Genomic DNA, 22,825 nt, shown 5'->3' with positions numbered 1-22,825 from the left:
AGTGATAAAGAGATAGCAATGGTGGCTGAAGCTCTTGTGAGGAAACACCCCTGTTTAAAAGAAGTAGGATCTGACAATGGATGGAATGGCTGGAAGAACAGCATCAAGTTTAAAATGGGCAATTACAGGACCAAGATGAGAAGGGCTGGATGTCAGGAGGTCGCTGTAAATGCTGGGAAAAGAAGCCGAAAAAACCCTGAGAATGAACCTTCACACTCCAACATCAAAAGGCCTAAGTGTGCAGAGGTCAACAAGTCTTGACCTTTTTGAGGCAGGCTATTGTTGAGGAAGTAAAGAAGACTGGGAGAAACCTACCCCTTATTAGTAAGATGATGCTGAACACGTTTGCCTTGCGACGACAGACTATTGTAATGTCCTGCCCACCGGTGAAAGAGCTAATGGACCTCTGGCCTGCTCTTCATATGCAGTCTGAGGTAAAATCATCATCAATTTAATAAATAAATTCATTTTGTTGGTTCTTTTTTCTGTTTTTATCTTTGCTACTGTATGTCACATTGTGTGTAATGTTGCCTAATTTCATTCATCATAAAATAAGTAATTGCTGTTACTGTCCTTTCCTCAATGGAGGTATATGCAGAGTTCCAACAGATAACTAACCAGAACCTACCTAACACTTTCTATGCCGAGCTTGATCGCCACACTCCTCGTTTGATGGCCTTATTTAGACAGAAAGCTTCCAAAACTGGAAAGACTGCAGATGCTTTGGCAAACATTTTCAAAGTCCATGATACACAGGTGATTATACATTTCACAGGTAGAGTCTTAGTGTAATGTTGGGAGTTTAATGCTTCAAATAAGCTTTTGAATTCCACAATTGCACCAGTCAGCAGGTTATTAGTGGATTTATGTGCAGATATTGGTAATTAGTTAATTAATTAATAATTAGTTGGGACTGTTTGTCATTGGGTTTGATTAGTAAACTTGTCACAACACTATTTTAATCTTCTTAGGAATTACATGATGTCCACACAAGGCGTACCACTGTTCTCCATGCCCTTCCTGATTATCTACTAGATAATTCTCTGGATTTTTCAGAACATGTGTGGTAAGTCCCAGTAAAGAGATATCAGGCCTATTGTACTGTAAATTAACAAATTCATATCTTAATTTCATTTCCAACACACTAGAATTTCTGTATATGTTCCACCCCTACATCCAACTGTAATCAAAATTGCCACAGCCATAGTTTCAGTAAATGTGATTAGTATATGATCTCCCTTTCATTTTTAAAGGATGATATGGATGAGCCAGACCTGGGGGATGCATCAGTGGTCCTCCTTACAACAGTCAGTGATGATGCCACAAGCCCAGTTCACTACCACCCAGTGAGAGTCTCTGTCGTCCTAGAGGGTGATGTGGTTGTCAATCTCCCCAGGCTTGCTGATGCCTTCCTGATAATGTTCGGCCTGATTTATGCACTACATCTCAGCTATCCCAAGGGACTGACAAACACTTTTGAGTTCACACAGAAAATCTTACTTGGTCTTGATGACTCTAAACTGTCACCCAAGCTGCAGACTCTTAAAAATGAGCTGATGTTGTATGTGTAACTGAAGATCCAAAAAGGAGTGGTGGATTCTGATGGCTCACTCTGTTAGAGCATAGTCCACAATGAGAATATGTCATGTCAGGTCCATGTTGAATACTGTTTATGTTAAAGTTGCTGCTCTACTCAACTGGTTTTCAGCCAAATGGCACAAAGTACACACTGTCTTTTGTACATTTTATTGTTGTTAAACTGAAATTCAGGGTTGAATTAAGTGTTTATATATGGAGGATATTTTTATTCATAAATCAAATTGAAAGGCCAAAGAGAAAACAAAGCGATCAAATTAAAAATATTATTTTACTACACTACTAGGAAAAATCATGCCATAATTCAATTTAAAAAGTCAAATTTAAAATGCAAAGCTTCAACTGTCAGCTGGAAGTCGTTTCAGACCCTCCCACCAGCCGTTGGGCCACGCCTCCTCATTTAAATTGACACCTGTCACTTCTAAATGAAAAGCTTAATGTTAAATCAAAATGTAAAAGGTGAATCTGAAAATGTCAATGTCAAATGTAAAACGTAAAATTCAAAAGAGAAAATGTCAAATTGAAAATTATAAATATTTATTTTTATTTTAGATTTTAATTGAAGTATTTCCATTTAAGCTTTTACATCATACATTTAATTATGGCATGATTTTTCCTAGTAGCGTAGTAAAATAATACTATTAATTTGATCTTGCTTCGTTTTCTCTTTGGACTTTCAATTTGAATTATGAATAAATATATCCTCCATATTTATACACTATGGCATTTTGTTTTTAAAAGGTGTACTATATAGTTTTGGGAAGTACATTTTTATCAGAAAGGAAAGCTCTTCATTGATACATTTTCATAAATAAATAAACTGTCAAAGTTTCAGGCTACTTTACTTTAGTAAAGTAGCCACCTTTCTAGTTGGAAACAGTGTTATAGGGACTTTATTTTCTTCTGAGGATGGGATGTTTATTCAGTTATGGAAATTGATAAAATAATTTTTATTGTCTTATTAATATTGTTAATTTTGCTTTTCGAGTTTGAATTAATTTTCTAAAACTATACAGTGCACCCTGAAGTTGCTAGATTTGAACCAGATAGCCAAAGGAAGGCTAAACACTGCCTTTGTACATGTTAATGTACCGTTTTGAAATTTTAGCAGTTTTAGTTGTGAAGAATTTACAAGCAATTTGTTTATACATTGCTGCACTGCAAGTTTACAACCAGATGGCCAAAAGTGTGCCTTTGTAATTGTTTATTTAATTCTCTTTTTAATTCTTAATTATTTTTATTATTGTTATTATTATTATTATTAAATAGATTGTTTCATTTTGTGCTAAAAGGCACAGGTGTGGGCAAATAATCTTTCTAAACTCAAATTTTTGGTCACCACCCAAGACTTGCTGATGCCCTCCCTGGTAATGTTGTATTAACAGTTTATAAGCTATTTGTGACATAATGAGATTTTCTTGATGTAATTTGAGCTTTTCTGAGTTTGAATATTTTCTACTATTACATAGTTCATCTTAAAGTATAAACAAACTCCCAGAAGTAGACTTGTTAATTTTTATTTATGTATTTTTTTTATTTTTATTTTTATTTTTTTCATATATTTTTTTGCTAAAAGACTGGGCAAGAAAAGTTTATACTAAATATCTGAATAGAAAAAATATTTACTTTTAATTTGATGTTTTTTTGTTTGACTTAAGTCAAGAGTACTTATTATTTTTAAGGCAATCAGTTGCCACAAATATTTAAAGTTTGGTGGTAAATTATTTTGAGTTGTAACAAGTGTGTTTTTGAGTTATGGGTAATCAGAAGATTGATTGAAAAAACTAATAAATGTTAAGTTAATGAAACATAAATATCCTGAGTTTTCATGCTTGAAATTATTAAGTTCTCTTGAGTTATTGCAATGAGAAAGATGACTAAATATTCTGAGTAGCATAAACTGAAAATGTTTCAGTTGGCTTAATCAGTAGATTTAATTTAATTATAATTTAAAATTACATTTAACATGAACTCCAAATATATAAGCGATGATATACTCAAATGTTTGAGTTTATGAACTCAAAAAAATTGTGGCAACTGATTGCCTCACCTTTTTTTAAATTCTGCTTACTTATTCGGGTTTACAGTGTAGCTATACATGGTTATAGCATTTACAGGAAAGATAGAAATGCAAATGTAGGTGTTGTTGCTATATATGTTCAGTCATATTCCTGTTAGGCTGAGAGAGGATCTCATGTCAGATGATGTGGAAGTAACATGGCTATAGGTTCATCTGCCTCACCAAAATCCTATTCTCGTAGGAAGTTGCTATAGACCACAGAAGGCTAAAAGTCAGTATTTGCGCTATATGTGTGAAATGCTTGATAATGAATGTATGTGATATCAACAGAGGTATATTTTCTGGGTGACCGAAATATTGACTGGTTGTCATCAAGCTGTCCACTCAAAAAGAAGCTTCACGCTGTAACCGATGTCCGCAATCTGGTTCAGGTTATCAGTCAACCTACCAGGGTATTTACAAACAGAACAGGAACTAAATCAACCACGTGTATTGACCACATTTTTACTAATGCGGCAGAAATCTGCTCTAAAGCAGTATCCACACCCATCGGATGTAGTGATCATAATATAATAGCCATATCTAGAAAAAAAACTACGTTCCACAGACTGGACCTAAAATTGTGTATAAGCGATCATACAAGAGGTTTTGCAATGATTCCTATGTCAAAGATGTGAAAAATATTTGTTGGTCCGATGTGTATAATAAGGAACAACCCCGCACTTGAAGCATTTATGAAATTGTTTCTTCCGGTTACTGATAGGCATGCACCCAAGAAAATTGATAGATGATGAATTTAAAAATTGTATAGCTGAGAGGGGTGAGGCAAAGGGAATAGCAAATAAGTCTGACAACACAGCAGATTGGCAAACATACAGTAAATTGAGATCATATAACTAAACTAAACAAAAAGAAGAAACTATAGTATGGAACAAAGATACATTATATAAAGAATGAGAGTAAAAAGCTCTGGAGTAACTTTAATTAAATTCTATCCAAAAAGCAAACTCAGCTCCATCCTTCATTGAGGTAGATGGCTTGTTCATAACAAAACCCTTTGATATTGCCAACCACTTTAATAACTTTTTTGTTGACAAGATTATCAAATTTAGGCATGACAGTCAAACAACAAATGCTGAGCCTTCATATTCATGCATAACGGACCAAATAATGAAAGACAAGCACTGTAGATTTGAGTTCAACAAAGTTGGTGTGGAAGAGTTGTTTTTTGTTATCTATAAAATAAGGACAAGCCACCTGGTACTGACAACTTGGATGGTAAATTGCTGAAGTTGGTAGTGGAATACATTGTGACTCTTGTTTGCCACATCTTCGAATTAAGCCTAGCAGACGGTGTGCCCTCAGGCCTGGGGGGAGGCAGCTTTTGATATAATTTATCATAACCTATTGCTTAAAAAACGTAGGTGTTATGGATTTACATCCTCTGCCTTATCATGGATTGAGAGTTACCTATCTAATAGAACTGAGGGGTTTCTTTAATGGAAGCCTTTCTAATGCAAATTCGGTTGAGTGTGGTGTACCACAGGGCAACCAGCTTGGGCCATTATTGTTTTCTGTTTTTACTTAATGACCTTCCACTGACCTTGATTAAAGCCTGTGTGTCTATGTACGCTGATGACTCAACCGTATACACCTCAGCCACGACAGTAAAATAAATAACTGACACCCTTAACATAGAGCTCTAGTCGGTTTCAGAATGGGTAACTAGCAAAAGGCTGGTGCTAAATATCTCAATAACTAAAAGCATTGTTTTTGGGACAAATCACTCACTCAACCCTAAACCTCATTAAGATCTATTACTAAATAATGTGGCGATTGAGCAAGTTGAGAAGACTAAACTGCTCGGTGTAACCCTAGATAGCAAGCTGTCATGGTCAAAACATATAGACTCAAAGGTTGCAAAAATGGAAAGAGGTCTGTCCATGGTAAGGCGTTGCTCTGCTTTCTTGACATCTAAAACAACCAGGCAGGTCCTACAGGCCCTAGTTTTGTCGCACCTGGGCTACTGCCTTGTTGTGTGGTCATGTGCGGTAAAAAAGGGCATAGGAAAATTGTAGCTGGTCCAGAACAGAGGAGCACGTATTGCACTTTGATGTACACAGAGGGCGAATGTCAATCTCTCCTGACTCAAAGTTGAGGAGAGATTGACTGCATCACTATTGGTCTTTGTGCAAGGTGTTGATGGGTTGAAGGTACCGAACTGTCCGTTCAAGCAGTTGGCGCACAGTTCGGACACTCATCGGCAATGTTCCCTCTAAGCTGCGCGGGTGCGCAGGGCAGCCCGAGACTGCCACTCCCCGGGACTGCCGCACGGAGTGCAGAAGAAATATCAGCACACAGAGAGAAGCACGAGATTAAACTTCACTCAACTTTCTAGAGTTAACCCTGTTAACACTATCAATGTTTCCCTTTACTGTGGCAATTGTGATCGGATCAACGCAATATTAGCCACTTTCAATGCAACATACCGAAACAAAACGAACTATGCAGATTTTGTTGTAAGCAGAACGCATCGGAGTAGGAATCTATTGTGCATGACTCACCCGTACTCTACACAGACCGGTGCGGCATAACCAATCAGAGCTGCAGTAGGTCTGTACGCAAATAGACCATTGCCATATATGGATCTGTGCCATTTACTTTGAACTGGACTGTGTTAACAGTTGTGGTCGTGAGTAGACGCTTGTTTTGAGATCAAAGCAAGAGCTGCATGTAGCCACATCTGCACATTTTGTTCATATCTTTTGCTAGTTAGTGGAGTTATTAGCCCAGTTATAGATAATTCGAAGTCAGCAATAGGGGAGTGATTGCTTCCTACAAGAGCACAAAACGTGTACATTTCTAAACATCTTTAAAAGAAAGTCAGGTAAATAGCTTTTTTTTTGTCTTAAAGGGGCAGTTTTATGTTTTGAGACAGGCTTGAATTAGTTAAGTAGCCAATAGGCAGAGGGTAGCATAATTTGTCTGATTTCGGTATGGGAATTTTGGTATGGGAATAATAATGCATTTATTTTGTAGTTTCTTGCATCAAACAACACAACTTTTTCAGTCACCTCCTTGTCTGAAGGACAAGTGGATAAACAGGTTAATGTCAAGCCGTGCATGTTTTTTTCAAAGGTCTCATGGAATATAGGCCTACATTGAACACCACACATTGGTAGCCGCTGTAGGCTGAATGATAGATCAGCTATTTCCATGTTAAAATGTTATGGGATGCATTTTCTCCATTGTTTTTGATGGTAGGCCACTCTGGTAGGCCCACAATATGATAAAATAGCCACAGTAGCCTACTTGGCCACTGTTCAAACTTAAAGCGGGTACAGACTCAGTGTTCACAGTAAACGTGCGCTGGAAGTTGCACAGACTTTTCACAACGTTCAAGTTTGCGCTCAGCAGAACTGAAATTTGCTCATTGCCGAAAGGAAATTGAGGGAACATTGCTCATCGGTACCACACAAGACATAAAGCCAGAGGTCTCTTCACAGTTCCCAGGTCCAGAACAGAGGCTGTATTAAATAGAGCCTTGATGACTACATGGAACTCTCTGCCACCCCAAATAAATGATAAAATAAGACTTTATGACGGGATGGGGACTGTGAAGAGACACAGACATTCTTTAAATATATTTTGAATTGTATTGTGTTATGTAAATTATGAATTTTAGTTGTTGTGTTTTGTTTTCTGTTTGGACCCCAGGAAGAATAGTCACTGCCATGGGGATCCTAATAAATAATAAAATGTATATAATAAAATACTAAATACTTGGATATTTAAGAACCTCTATTTTACCTCAACATTACACCAGACCGAGATTGTCTGAGTTAGTGCTACAGACTTGAGTTGAAGTGCAATTCAGATGAATTGAGGCGGTGGTGGTGGCGGTGGCAGTGGCTTGGGTTTTGTCACGCCCTGACTCTGGGGACTCTTATTTGTTGAGTCAGGGTGTGATTTTCTATGTTGTATTTTCTATATTTGTGATCTAGGTTTTGTAGTTCTATGTTTGGCCGGGTGTGTTTCCCAATCAGAGGCAGCTGTCGCTCGTTGTCTCTGATTGGGGAGCATACTTAGGCAGCCTATTGGCAATTAGGTGTTGTGGGATCTTGTTCTGTGTGAGGTTTGTTGTGTGTTACCTTTGGACGTCACGTTTCGTTGGTTTATTGTTTTGTCGTTGTTTGTTACGTTTAAAATAAACATGTATGCATATCACGCTGCGCCTTGGTCTGACCCGTCTATGAACGAACGTGACAGAAGATCCCACCAAACAAGGACCAAGCAGCGTGCCCAGAAGGAGCAAACGCCGGGGATTCAACGGGAGGTAACTTTAGTAGATGTCCTCCTCGGTTGGGGGAGAATTACTGAGGAGGAGGCCGTCCGTTATCGGGAGGCGATGAAGGTTGATGCCCAGGTAGGAGAGGAGAAACGGCACCAACCGTGCCGACGACGGAGACCCGAGAGGCAACCCCAATCATTTTTTTTGGGGGGGGGGGCACACGGGGTGCATGACGAGGCAGCAGGAGGCCGTGGATGGGCGAATCTGCAGGTTAGGAGAGGAGGCCACCATGTTACGGGGGCTATTGGTTCAGAGGGAGCAGGAGTTATTCGGTCAGAGGGAGGCGCTACAGGAGGCTAAAAGGGAGAAGGAAAGTGTAGAGGCACGGCGAGAGGAGCTGGTTAGGCAGCAGAAGGAGCGGCGGTTAATAAAGGAACCCAGTCCCGCTCCTCGCAAGCCAGTGGTGCGCGTCGCCAGTCCGGCCTGTTCCCGCTCCTCGCACCAAGCCAGTGGTGCGCGTCGCCAGTCCGGCCTGTTCCCGCTCCTCGCACCAAGCCAGTGGTGCGTGTCGCCAGTCCGGCCCGGCCTGTTCCCGCTCCTCGCACCAAGCCAGTGGTGCGTGTCGCCAGTCTGGCCCGGCCTGTTCCTGCTCCTCGCACCAAGCCAGTGGTGCATGTTCCTAGTCCGGTTCGGCCCGTGCCTGCTCCTCGCACCAGACCAGTGGTGAGTGTGTCCAGTCTGGCACGGCCCGTGCCCGTTCCACCGGTGCCTGGTCCGGCACCAGTCAGCAGCTCCAGTCCGGAGCCAGAGTAGTCCGCTCCACCGGTGCCCGGTCCAGCTCCGGTCAGCGGCTCCAGTCCGGAGCCTGAGCAATCCGCTCCACCGGTGCCCGGTACAGCTCCGGTCAGCGGCTCCACTCCGGAGCCAGAGCAGTCCGCTCCACCGGTGCCTGATCCAGCTCCGGTCAGCGGCTCCACTCCGGAGCCAGAGTAGTCCGCTCCACCGGTGCCTGATCCAGCTCCGGTCAGCTGCTCCACTCCGGAGCCAGAGCAGTCCACTCCACCGGGTCCAGCTCCGGTCAGTGGCTCCACTCCGGAGCCAGAGCAGTCCACTCCACCGGGGTCCAGCTCCGGTCAGTGGCTCCACTCCGGAGCCAGAGCAGTCCGCTCCACCGGTGCCTGATCCAGCTCCGGTCAGCGGCTCCACTCCGGAGCCAGAGCAGTCCGCTCCACCGGGGTCCAGTCCAGACCCGGTCAGCTGCTCCACTCTGGAGCCAGAGCAGTCCGCTCCACCGGTGCCCAGTCCGGCTCTGGTCAGCGGCTCCACTCCGGAGCCAGAGTAGTCCGCTCCACCGGTGCCCAGTCCATCTCCGGTCAGCGGTTCCAGTCCGGAGCCTGAGCAGTCCGCTCCACCGGTGCCCGGTCCAGCTCGGTCAGCGGCTCCAGTCCGAGCCTGAGCAATCCGCTCCACCGGTGCCCGGTACAGCTCCGGTCAGCGGCTCCACTCCGGAGCCAGAGCAGTCCGCTCCACCGGTGCCTGATCCAGCTCCGGTCAGCGGCTCCACTCCGGAGCCAGAGTAGTCCGCTCCACCGGTGCCTGATCCAGCTCCGGTCAGCGGCTCCACTCCGGAGCCAGAGTAGTCCGCTCCACCGGTGCCTGATCCAGCTCCGGTCAGTGGCTCCACTCCGAGCCAGAGCAGTCCACTCCACCGGGGTCCAGCTCCGGTCAGTGGCTCCACTCCGAGCCAGAGCAGTCCGCTCCACCGGTGCCTGATCCAGCTCCGGTCAGCGGCTCCACTCCGGAGCCAGAGCAGTCCGCTCCACCGGGGTCCAGTCCAGACCCGGTCAGCTGCTCCACTCTGGAGCCAGAGCAGTCCGCTCCACCGGTGCCTGATCCAGCTCCGGTCAGCGGCTCCACTCCGGAGCCAGAGTAGTCCGCTCCACCGGTGCCTGATCCAGCTCCGGTCAGCTGCTCCACTCCGGAGCCAGAGCAGTCCACTCCACCGGGTCCAGCTCCGGTCAGTGGCTCCACTCCGGAGCCAGAGCAGTCCACTCCACCGGGGTCCAGCTCCGGTCAGTGGCTCCACTCCGGAGCCAGAGCAGTCCGCTCCACCGGTGCCTGATCCAGCTCCGGTCAGCGGCTCCACTCCGGAGCCAGAGCAGTCCGCTCCACCGGGGTCCAGTCCAGACCCGGTCAGCTGCTCCACTCTGGAGCCAGAGCAGTCCGCTCCACCGGTGCCCAGTCCGGCTCTGGTCAGCGGCTCCACTCCGGAGCCAGAGTAGTCCGCTCCACCGGTGCCCAGTCCATCTCCGGTCAGCGGTTCCAGTCCGGAGCCTGAGCAGTCCGCTCCACCGGTGCCCGGTCCAGCTCCGGTCAGCGGCTCCAGTCCGGAGCCTGAGCAATCCGCTCCACCGGTGCCCGGTACAGCTCCGGTCAGCGGCTCCACTCCGGAGCCAGAGCAGTCCGCTCCACCGGTGCCTGATCCAGCTCCGGTCAGCGGCTCCACTCCGGAGCCAGAGTAGTCCGCTCCACCGGTGCCTGATCCAGCTCCGGTCAGCGGCTCCACTCCGGAGCCAGAGTAGTCCGCTCCACCGGTGCCTGATCCAGCTCCGGTCAGTGGCTCCACTCCGGAGCCAGAGCAGTCCACTCCACCGGGGTCCAGCTCCGGTCAGTGGCTCCACTCCGGAGCCAGAGCAGTCCGCTCCACCGGTGCCTGATCCAGCTCCGGTCAGCGGCTCCACTCCGGAGCCAGAGCAGTCCGCTCCACCGGGGTCCAGTCCAGACCCGGTCAGCTGCTCCACTCTGGAGCCAGAGCAGTCCGCTCCACCGGTGCCCAGTCCGGCTCTGGTCAGCGGCTCCACTCCGGAGCCAGAGTAGTCCGCTCCACCGGTGCCCAGTCCATCTCCGGTCAGCGGTTCCAGTCCGGAGCCTGAGCAGTCCGCTCCACCGGTGCCCGGTCCAGCTCCGGTCAGCGGCTCCAGTCCAGACCCAGACGTCAGCCCCTCTCCAGGTTCGGGGTCTCCTACACCAGGGTCCAGACAGGGCTTGGAGTATAGTGGGAGGAAGGAGAGGGGAAGCAGCGCGCCGAGGTCCAGACCAGACCAGGGGCGCAACAGGGAGGCGGAGAATAGATGGCTGTCACGCCCGGAGCCGGATCCGCCTCCGAGGCGGAATGCCCACCCGGCCACTACCCTGTTAAGTAAAGGTTGTGCGGTCGGAGTCCGCACCTTTGGGCGGGGGGTACTGTCACGCCCGGACTCTGGGGACTCTTATTTGTTGAGTCAGGGTGTGATTTTCTGTGTTGTATTTTCTATATTTGTGATCTAGGTTTTGTAGTTCTATGTTTGGCCGGGTGTGTTTCCCAATCAGAGGCAGCTGTCGCTCGTTGTCTCTGATTGGGGAGCATACTTAGGCAGCCTATTGGCAATTAGGTGTTGTGGGATCTTGTTCCGTGTGAGGTTTGTTGTGTGTGTTACCTTTGGACGTCACGTTTCATTGATTTATTAAGTTTAAAATAAACATGTATGCATATCACGCTGAGCCTTGGTCTGACCCGTCTATGAACGAACATGACAGGTTTAGTCCTCTGCTCATTAGTTCAAGACCATTGGGTTAATAATCTCACCTGGGAAGGACAGGTAATGGCTCGTATCCACGCAATTATGCCTACCCACAAAAACAGCTATTCATACTTGTCATGTACACGCCAGCTAAATCTGTGTAACCCGACACAGACAACTTGGGAGGTGGTAGTGGCCCTGACACAGACCTAAACTACATTAAAGATACATGTTGGGTTTCTCATCTGGCTAGAGGCCTCAACAAGGGTCAAATCCATACCACCCAACCCTTGTATATTCAACTGCTTGGACACAAAAGTGATACAGTATAAAGATGTCAAATTAGTATCGCCGTTTTTCTCAGTTCATATTGAGTAGGCAAGATAATATAGATTACAAATACTACTAAAATCCTAATACCCTGCTATCACTGGTTTACTCCTCCACACAAAACAATGTGGACAATACTATTTTTTAACCTGATTTAGACCTTCAGGTTTAAAGATTAACTTACCCTTCTCAGTTTGTGCCCTACCTTTCCATCACCTTAGATGTAGGGGTTTGGATTTGATTGATTTCAAATTTGATCTATCTGCGTACCTGTTCCTCAACTACCTCCATCAAGTTGGCAGAAACAAAACCAGAAATCTATTGATTTCCCCCCAGAAATGACATAGAAGTGGATATATGCTTTGCTCTTACTGTACCAAAATTTCATTTCTCCGAAATAGTCTCCTGTATTCTCCAGTGCACAAACCCATTTCATTCAAGGGAACAGTACAGACGAAATTGAACATAAGATCACTGCACCCTATCCTATGAAAGTTTGGATAGAGTTCTAAGTTAAGGTGTAGTGCAAGCTATGAAGTGAGTTTCGTGAGAAGATAATCATTTGATTGATAGGTATTTAATTAATCATGCAGAAAGATACATAAATCGACAAATTTCATATATTTTTTTACATTTCCAAAAACAAAAAAATAGAAAAACAACTACATTGGATGTTATAAGTCCACAACAATGCTTAAACCACATCCGGAGACCACTTTTGATTGTTCTGTGTAGTTACCCTTTAATTCAACTGCGCAGGCACCTAGCACTGTTGTTTGGTTAGTGGTGTTTCTGTAGCGCACATAGGATGGACTTTGCAAAACAAATGGCCACTGAATTGATGCAAATAATCATGGTATAATTCTGCTAGGTAGGCATAGGCTACTTTGTAGCTAGTTAACATTTAATTGAGAAGGTTTTTGGGAAAGCCTTTCCATCTACCAGAAGATGGTTAGGCCTATCATTAGTATCACTATTTTTCCTGTTCCTTAATTATTTGAAACCTGAATGTTTTATTTCATATTATGAGGCGTCCTACCTTACTTCAAAGTAGCCTAGCGAAAATCCCACCATAGAAACGTGGAGGCAATTATTTTATAATGACTTCCTCATATGTGCTCTCCTGTTCTATTGCTTTTCAAATCAATTTTCTTTCATTGTCCAGCAGCCAAAGGCATTATCCTAGTCATATTAGAAACCCATGATAGTTGTTCTCCTCTTTCTAATTTTCTAATGGATATTTCCATCTCTGTCCTTGAAACCGCTCGCATGTGCGGTGCATTTTAGAACAGTGTTTTCCAGCAAATTGCATTTTGGAACATTCACGCGTAGGCCTACCGCTCAATCTGATTGGGTGGGCCTGGCTCTCCAGCGGGTGGGCCCGGGCCCACCCCGGCCCACCCGTGCAAACACGGCTACTTAAAATGTGAAGAAATAACAGTTTATCAACATTCTGATCTGTTCCTTCAACCTTATTAATGATACGGCGTACCTCCACTACACTACTTTGATACACATTGTGGGGATTAAGAAGTGAGTGTACGCAATGCCCACTGAAAGAAAGTGGGTATACGGCGTATACCTACATATTACCATCGCTACACCACTGGTTACAGTAGAGCTGGTGTTATCAAAGCCAAACATCTATTTTGTACAACATAATCTTTCATAACCATTCCTATTACCAACAATTTGTCATGTACCTGTGTTTGTAATACACTGTATGGTTTCAGGAAGTGTATTGTGAGTCAGAGACACTTGTTTGCAGACCAGTTGTCCGTGTTCCTGTGTTTGTATATTACAGGACTTTGAGGGGTGACCTTACCCATCTGTTAGAAACATTTTGTTTCTACATTGTTTCATTTGGCCTGCGACTTTCCAAGCTGAGTCACAAAGGCTCATCACCACATGGATCCTCCCACAGCATTATTTCACAACTGCTTAAAATTAAACAGATTACAAAACACAAGCATACATATTGAAGTTAAGACTAGAGCACTGTATGTGTATAGGCTATTCACGATCGAAAACTACTATACACAAATCAACCGTAAAGTGTTGTCAATTGCTTGTGGTCCCTTAATCCCAATAAGCATGAATAAGATGCTTCATGAACTGGCCACAGATGGAGAATATCCTGTTGATGCTCTTGGGGAGGAAACTGGTCCAACATGACAGTTAGTCCATTATACAGCTCTAGTCTTTGCCTGAAAGTCACCTTTCATGTCACTGCTCCATGGAAAGCTGCCCAATGAAGAGCTGCCAGGTATTAAGCATTTTTAATCTCACTTAATCTCCCCCGAGTTTCGGCCAACCTTCCACTTTCCAGGAGTTAAAACTTTATGATTCGTGATTCACATTTATGATACTCATCTCCCCTTCCTCCACTAAAGTGACATGAAGTGACCTACCTATCCTTGATTAACCTCTTAAGAATCTGACCCTTTTTTTCAAATGTTGCCTAAAATGACATACCCAAATCTAACTGCCTGTAGCTCAGGACCTGAATCAAGGATGTGCATATTCTTGATACCATTTGAAAGGAAACACTTTGAAGTTTGTGGAAATGTGAAATTAATGTAGGAGAATATAACACATTAGATCTGGTAAAAGATAATACCAACAAAAAAAACATGTGTTTTCTATATAATTTATTCCCCATAAATTAAAAGAAACTTCCTGTGCTTGGCCCTCCTATGTTGAACATAATAAACAGCTCTCTATCCACCGGATGTGTACCAAACTCACTAAAAGTGGCAGTGATAAAGCCTCTCTTGAAAAAGCCAAACCTTGACCCGGAAAATATAAAAAACTATCGGCCTATATCGAATCTTCCATTCCTCTCAAAAATTTTAGAAAAAGCTGTTGCGCAGCAACTCACTGCCTTTCTGAAGACAAACAATGTATACGAAATGCTTCAGTCTGGTTTTAGACCCAATCATAGCACTGAGACTGCACTTGTGAAGGTGGTAAATGACCTTTTAATGGCGTCAGACCGAGGCTCTGCATCTGTCCTCGTGCTACTAGACCTTAGTGCTGCCTTTGACACCATCGATCACCACATTCTTTTGGAGAGACTGGAAACCCAAATTGGTCTACACGGACAAGTTCTGGCCTGGTTTAGATCTTACCTGTCGGAAAGATATCAGTTTGTCTCTGTGAATGGTCTGTCCTCCGACAAATCAACTGTACATTTCGGTGTTCCTCAAGGTTCCGTTTTAGGACCACTATTGTTTTCACTATATATTTTACCTCTTGGGGATGTTATTCGAAAACATAATGTTAACTTTCACTGCTATGCGGATGACACACAGCTGTACATTTCAATGAAACATGGTGAAGCCCCCAAAATTGCCCTCGCTAGAAGCCTGTGTTTCAGACATAAGGAAGTGGATGGCTGAAAACGTTCTACTTTTAAACTCGGACAAAACAGAGATGCTTGTTCTAGGTCCCAAGAAACAAAGAGATCTTCTGTTAAATCTGACAATTCATCTTGATGGTTGTAAAGTCGTCTCAAATAAAACTGTGAAGGACCTCGGCGTTACTCTTGACCCTGATCTCTCTTTTGACGAACATATCAAGACTGTTTCAAGGACAGCTTTTTTCCATCTACGTAACATTGCAAAAATCAGAAAATTTCTGTCCAAAAATGATGCAGAAAAAATTAATCCATGCATTTGTTACTTCTAGGTTAGACTACTGCAATGCTCTACTTTCCGGCTACCCGGATAAAGCACTAAATAAACTTCAGTTAGTGCTAAATACGGCTGCTAGAATCCTGACTAGAACCAAGAAATTTGATCATATTACTCCAGTGCTAGCTTCCCTACACTGGCTTCCTGTTAAGGCAAGGGCTGATTTCAAGGTTTTACTGTTAACCTATAAAGCGTTACATGGGCTTGCTCCTACCTATCTTTCCGAGTTGGTCCTGCCGTACATACCAATACGTACGCTAAGGTCACAAGACGCAGGCCTCCTAATTGTCCCTAGAATTTCTAAGCAAACAGCGGGAGGCAGGGCTTTCTCCTATAGATCTCCATTTTTATGGAACAGTCTGCCTACCCATGTGAGAGACGCAGACTCGGTCTCAACCTTTAAGTCTTTACTGAAGACTTATCTCTTCAGTAGGTCATATGATTGAGTGTAGTCTGGCCCAGGAGTGTGAAGGTGAACGGAAAGGCTCTGGAGCAACGAACAGCCCTTGCTGTCTCTGCCAGGCCGGTTCCCCTCTCTCCACTGGGGTTCTCTGCCTCTAACCCTGTTACAAGGGCTGAGTCACTGGCTTGCTGGTGCTCTTTCATGCCGTCCCTAGGAGGGGTGCGTCACTTGAGTGGGTTGAGTTACTGACGTGATCTTCCTGTCTGGGTTGGCGCCCCCCCTTGGTTTGTGCTGTGGTGGAGACCTCTGTGGGCTATACTCGGCCTTGTCTCAGGATTGTAAGTTGGTGGTTGAGGATATCCCTCTAGTGGTGCGGGGGCTGTGCTTTGGCAGAGTGGGTGGGGTTATATCCTTCCTGTTTGGCCCTGTCCGGGGTTTCTTCGGATGGGGCCACAGTGTCTCCGGACCGCTCCTGTCTCAGCCTCCAGTATTTATGCTGCAGTAGTTTATGTGTCGGGGGGCTGGGGTTAGTTGGTTATACCTGGAGTACTTCTCCTGTCTTATCCAGTGTCCTGTGTGAATTTAAGTATGCTCTCTCTAATTCTCTCGTTCTCTCTTTCTCTCTGAGAACCTGAGCCCTAGGACCATACGTCAGGACTACCGGGCATGCTGACACCTTGCTGTCCCCAGTCCGCCTGGCCTTGCTGCTATTCCAGTTTCAACTGTTCTGCCTGCGGTTACGAAACCCCTACCTGTCCCAGACCTGCTGTTTTCAACTCTTAATGATCGGCTATGAAAAGCCAACTGAGAGACCTGAGCCCTAGGACCATACGTCGGGACTACCGGCCGTGGTGACTCCTTGCTGTCCCCAGTCCGCCTGGCCTTGCTGCTATTCCAGTTTCAACTGTTCTGCCTGCGGTTATGGAACCTCTACCTGTCCCAGACCTGCTGTTTTCAACTCTTAATGATCGGCTATGAAAAGCCAACTGAGATTTATTCCTGATTATTATTTGACCATGCTTGTCACTTATGAACATTTTTGAACATCTTGGCATGGTTCTGTTATAATCTCCACCCGGCACAGCCAGAAGAGGACTGGCCACCCCTCATAGCCTGGTTCCTCTCTAGGTTTCTTCCTAGGTTTTGGCCTTTCTAGGGAGTTTTTCCTAGCCACCGTGCTTCTACACCTGCATTACTAGCTGTTTGGGGTTTTAGGCTGGGTTTCTGTACAGCACTTCGAGATATTAGCTGATGTACGAAGGGCTATATAAAATAAAATTGATTGATTGATTGATCATCTTTGAAATGCAAGAGAAAGGCCACAATATAATATTGCAGTTTAGGCGCAATTTCGATTTTGTCCACTAGCAAAGTTTCAGATTGATCCAGTGAAGCATTGCAATACTGGACTATTTTGTATCAAGTCTGCCCAAATGTGCTGAATTAGTCAATAGATACATTTTCAAGTACATAACTATTGAGAACATACAAAATGATATGGTAATACAAAATGTAAGTTTACACACTCCCAGGAATGTCATACATGATGGATCATTAGCTTATACACTAACTTTCACACACGCACATAAAATGAGTGCAACCTAAAAGTCAATTAAGTTAAAACATTTTCATGTGTTGCGGCAGGATACTTTTGTTGAAATTAAAGCTGTCGGAATTAATAACACCAGTTTTTTCTTTTTGGAGGGGATAGATCAGCTATGACAGTTGAGTCTATCAAATAACATTGCATCATTTCTGATCCACCTTTTATTTTTGCCCCTATCACCCCCTCCCCTGGTTGGAGGACCTGGTGGAAAATATGAAAATGCTATATACACTACCAGTCAAAAGTTTGGACACACCTACACATTCAAGGGTATTTCTTTATTTGTACTATTTTTTACATTGTAGAATAATAGTGAAGACATCAAAACTATGAAATAACACAAAAAAAAAGTGTTAAACCAATAGCCACCCTTTGCCTTGATGACAGCTTTGCACACTCTTGGCATTCTCTCAACCAGTTGTCACACCCTGATTTGTTTCACCTGTCTTTGTGATTGTCTCCACCCCCCTCCAGGTGTATTCATACCTGTGTTTTCTGTTTGTCTGTTGCCAGCTCATTTTGTTTTACGTCAAGCCTACCAGTGGTTTTCCCCTTGCTCCTGTCTTTCTCAAGTTCCTGTTTTCTAGTTTTTCCGGTTTTGACCTTTCTGCCTGCCTGACCCTGAGCCTGCCTGCTGTTCTGTACCTTGTCACACCACCCTGGATTATTGACCTCTGCCTATCCTGAGACTGCCTGCCGTTCTGTACCCTTTGGACTCTGATCTGGATTACTGACCTCCGCCTGCCCTTGACCTGTCGTTTGCCTGCCCCCTGTTTTTGTAATAAACTTTTTTTACTTCGACACTCTCTGCATCTGGGTCTTCTCCTGAAACGTGATAGTACGAACTGGCCATGACTGACCCAGCAGACTCGGACAAGCTCCGCAACGCCATCTCCTCCCAAGGAGACACCATTGGAAGGCACAAGGAGTTGCTTCGTGGTCTCATGTAAGGGTTCCAGACCTTGGCCGAACGCCATGACTGAGCGTTTAACACATTGCTGGAGCAATTCCGCAGGTTGTCTGTTAGGCAGCCTACCATGACGGTAACCTCCCAGCCCCTCAGTAACCCATCTGTAAGCAGCATGGCCTCCCCAGCCACCCCGGTTTCCCGAAAACCCTGCTTACCTCCCCCGGAACGCTTCGCTGGAGAGTCGGGAACCTGTCGGGCATTTCTCGCTCAGTGTTCGCTCATCATCGAGCTGCAGCCCTCCTTCTTCCCCTCGGACCACTCTAAGATGGCGTACCTCATCACGCTGATGTCTGGGAGGGCTCTCGCCTGGGCTACGGCAGTGTGGGAACAGCAGTCGGCCGTATGCGTCAGTCTGGAGGAGTTTGTGCAGGAGGTTCGCTACCACTCATCTCCTCGGCCTTCGAGCCGCTCCAGGGGGCCAAAGTGTTCTCCAAGCTGGACCTACGGAATGCCTACAACCTGGTGTGGATACGGGAGGGGGACGAGTGGAAGACTGCCTTCAACACGGCCAGCGGTCACTACGAGTATCTGGTCATGCCATTTGGCCTTACCAATGCTCCAGCTGTGTTCCAGGCCCTGGTTAATGATGTTCTCCGCGACATGTTGAACCGGTTCGTCTTCGTCTACCTCGACAATATCCTTATCTTCTCCCGCTCCACCCAAGAACATGTGCTCCACGTCCGACAGGTCCTCCAACGCCTCCTGGAGAACCAGCTTTTTGTGAAAGCGGAGAAATGCGAATTCCATCGCTCCACCATCCCCTTCCTGGGCTACATCATCGCTGCAGGGAGTGTACAGATGGATCCCGGGAAGGTGAGAGTAGTGGTGGATTGGCCCCAGCCTACATCCAGAGTGCAGCTGCAACGTTTCCTGGGATTCGCCAACTTTTATCGCTGCTTTAACTGGGATTACAGCACCCTTGCTTCCCCACTGTCTGCACTCACCTCTCCCAAGGTTCTGTTCACATGGTCCCCAGCCTCTACCGGGCGTTCTGGGACCTCAAACACCATTTCACTACGGCTCCCATATTGGTTCATCCTGACCTGTCCCGACAGTTCGTGGTGGAGGCCGATGCTTCGGATGTCGGAGAGGGGGCGGTCCTGTCCCAGTGTTCGGAATTACGATGTGGGGAATCATGAGCTTCTCGCAGTGAAGATGGCGTTGGAGGAATGGAGGCACTGGCTGGAGGGGGCGGAATATCCGTTAATTGTGTGGACAGACCACAAGAAATTGGAATATCTCCGCACCACCATGAGTCTCAATTCCAGGCAAGCTAGGTGGGCTCTGCTTTTCACCCGGTTCAACTTCTTCCTCTCATACCGACCAGGATCCAAGAATGTCAAGGCAGATGCGCTGTCACGTTGCTATAGCCCCACGGCCACCTCCCCGAAATCCAAGACCATCCTTCCCACCTTGTGCTTGGCGACGGCACTCAGTTGGAGAATAGGGAAGCAGGTCCGGGAGGCGTAGCGTTCCCAGCCGAACCCTTGTGGGGGGCCAGATAACCGGATATTTGTTCCTGATGCTGTCCGCTCCTCGGATCTGGAGTGGGCCTCCAGGCTTGCCTGCCACCCAGGCTCCCGTCGGACCCTGGCCTTTGTGCGACAATGCTTTTGGTGGCCTACCATGGCTCCTGACGTCTCCGTGTTCGTTGCCACATGCACGATCTGTGCGCAGAACACGACTCCTCGGCCAGCTCCGGCTGGTCTCCTCCAACCTCTGCCTGTTCCCCACTGTCCCTGGTCTCACATATCCCTGGACTTTGTAACGGGTCTTCCTCTGTCTGATGGCAACACAGCCATCCTGACAGTTGTGGACCAGTTTTCCAAAGCCGCCCACTTCATTCCTCTCCCCAACCTACCCTCCGCCAAAGAGATGACCCAGCTCATGGTGCAGCACGTCTTCCGGATCCATGGACTCTCAGTGGACATGGTCTCCGACCGGGGTCCTTAGTTCTTGTCCCAGTTCTGGAAGGCGTTCTGCACACTCATTGGGTCATCGGCCAGTCCTCCGGTTTCCACCCTCAGTCCAAAGGCCAGTCGGAGCGAACCAACCAAGACCTGGAGATGATTCTGCGCTGCCTGGTCTCCCCCAACCCCACCATCTGGAGCCAGCAACTAGTGTGGGTTGAATACGCCCTCAACACCCTTCCCTGCTCTGCCACGGGTCTTCCCGGAGCAAGAGGAAGAGGTCAGCATACCCTCGGCCCAGATGTTTGTCCACCGCTGTCGTCATACCTGGAGGAGAGCCCGGTCACCTCTTCTCAAGACCACCTCCAGGTATCGACGACAAGCGGCCCGCCACCGGACCCCGGCTCCCCGTTATCGTCTCGGGCAGAAGCTATGGCTGTCCACACGAGATCTGCCCCTCCGGGTGGAGTCCCGCAAACTTAAATAAAACAAAAATAAAATGCAAATTAATTACTTAAAAATCATACAATGTGATTTTCTGGATTTTTGTTTTAGATTCCGTCTCTCACAGTTGAAGTGTACCTATGATAAAAATGACAGACCTCTACATGCTTTGTAAGTAGGAAAACCTGCAAAATCGGCAGTGTATCAAATACTTGTTCTCCCCACTGTATATATATGTGAGGAAAAAAAACATATGGGGGATTGGAAGTGATGCAGACAATTACATTGATGGAAGTTACAATCTATCTGCAATATTAAAGCTGATCTACCCCCTAAAAAAAAAACACTTCAGTGGTTTAAGGGGAAACATTTCAATGTCTTGGAATGGGCCTCCTGTAGCTCAGTTGGGAGAGCATGGCACTTGAAAAGCCAGGGTTGGTGGTTCGATTACCATGGGGGGCCAGTATGAAGAATGTATGCACTCACTAAAACTGTAAGTCGCTCTGGATAAGAGCGTCTGCTAAATTACGCAAATGTAAAATGAATGATTAAAGATTGCTGTACACCAGCGGAACCCATCCAACTTGAAGGAGCTGGAGCAGTTTTGCCTTGAAGAATGGGCAAAAATCCCAGTGGCTAGATGTGCCAAGCTTATAGAGACATACCCCAAGAGACTTGCAGCTGTAATAGCTGCAAAAGGTGGCTCTACAAAGTATTGACTTTGGGGGGGTGAATAGTTATGCACGCTCAAGTTGTCTGTTTTTTTGTCTTATTTCTTGTTTGTTTCAACAACAACAACAAATATTTTGCATCTTCAAAGTGGTAGGCATGTTGTGTAAATCCATTGATACAAACCCCCCAAAAATCAATTTTAATTCCAGGTTGTAAGGTAACAAAATAGGAAAAATGCCAAGGGGGGTGAATACCTTCGCAAGCCACTGTAGCCTCCTATCGAGATCAATAGTAATGACATCTTTTGTAGGCACTAAATCCGCTGTGGTTTGTTGGACAATGTCTATTGGAAATTGAACAGAGTTTTTGGATCAACACCGAAAATAATCAGAGTTGCATGGTGGTTGAATACTTATTGACTCAAGACATTTCAGCTTTTCATTTTGAATTACCTTGAAAAAAAAAAGAAAACATAAATTGACTTTGACGTTTATGGGGAATTGTGTGCAGGCCAGTATTGTGTGTAAACACAGGTTTAGGAAATCTTATAAGTTTTGTTCTATGAGATAATCTTCATCAGCTAACGTCACGTTTTGTGAATTTCAAAGCATTTATGTAATAAAAAAAGCCCATAAAGCACATAAAGACTTCATAATTCATAAAGGCCATGTTAACTGACTGATATTATTTCATAGAACAAAACATATAAGATCTCCTAAGCCTGTGTTAACCTTTTTTCAGCGTTTATCCCAAAACCCAATTCTTTCCCCATTTACAGTGCCTTCAGAAAGTATTCACACCCCTTTACTTTTTTCACATTCTGTTGTGTTGCAGCCTGAATTTAAAATGGTTTAAATGTAGATTTTGTGTCACTGGCCTACACACAATACCCCATAAATGCATTACAAATTAAAAGCTGAAATGTCTTGAGTCAATAAGTATTCAACCCCTTTGTTACGGCAAGCCTAAATAAGTTCAGGAGTAAAAATGTGCTTAACAAGTCACATAATAATTGGACGCTGTGCAATATTAGTGTTTAACATGATTTTTGAATGACTACCTCATCTCTGTACCCCATACATAGTTATCTGTAAGTTCCCTCAGTCGAGCAGTGAATTTCAAACACAGATTCAACCAAAAAGACCAGGGAGTTTTTCCAATGCCACGCAAAGAAGGGCACCTATTGGTAGATGGGTAAAAAAAAAAAGCAGACAATGAATATCCCTTTGAGCATGGTGAAGTTATTAATTACACTTTGGATGACATCCAGTCACTACAAAGATACAAACATCCTTCCTGACTCAGTTGCCAGAGAGGAGTACAACTGC

The sequence above is a fragment of the Coregonus clupeaformis genome, chromosome 18 (genome assembly GCF_020615455.1).
Source record: "Coregonus clupeaformis isolate EN_2021a chromosome 18, ASM2061545v1, whole genome shotgun sequence".
NCBI classification, from domain to species: Eukaryota; Metazoa; Chordata; class Actinopteri; order Salmoniformes; family Salmonidae; genus Coregonus; species Coregonus clupeaformis.
Note: the sequence above shows the minus strand (reverse complement) of the source record.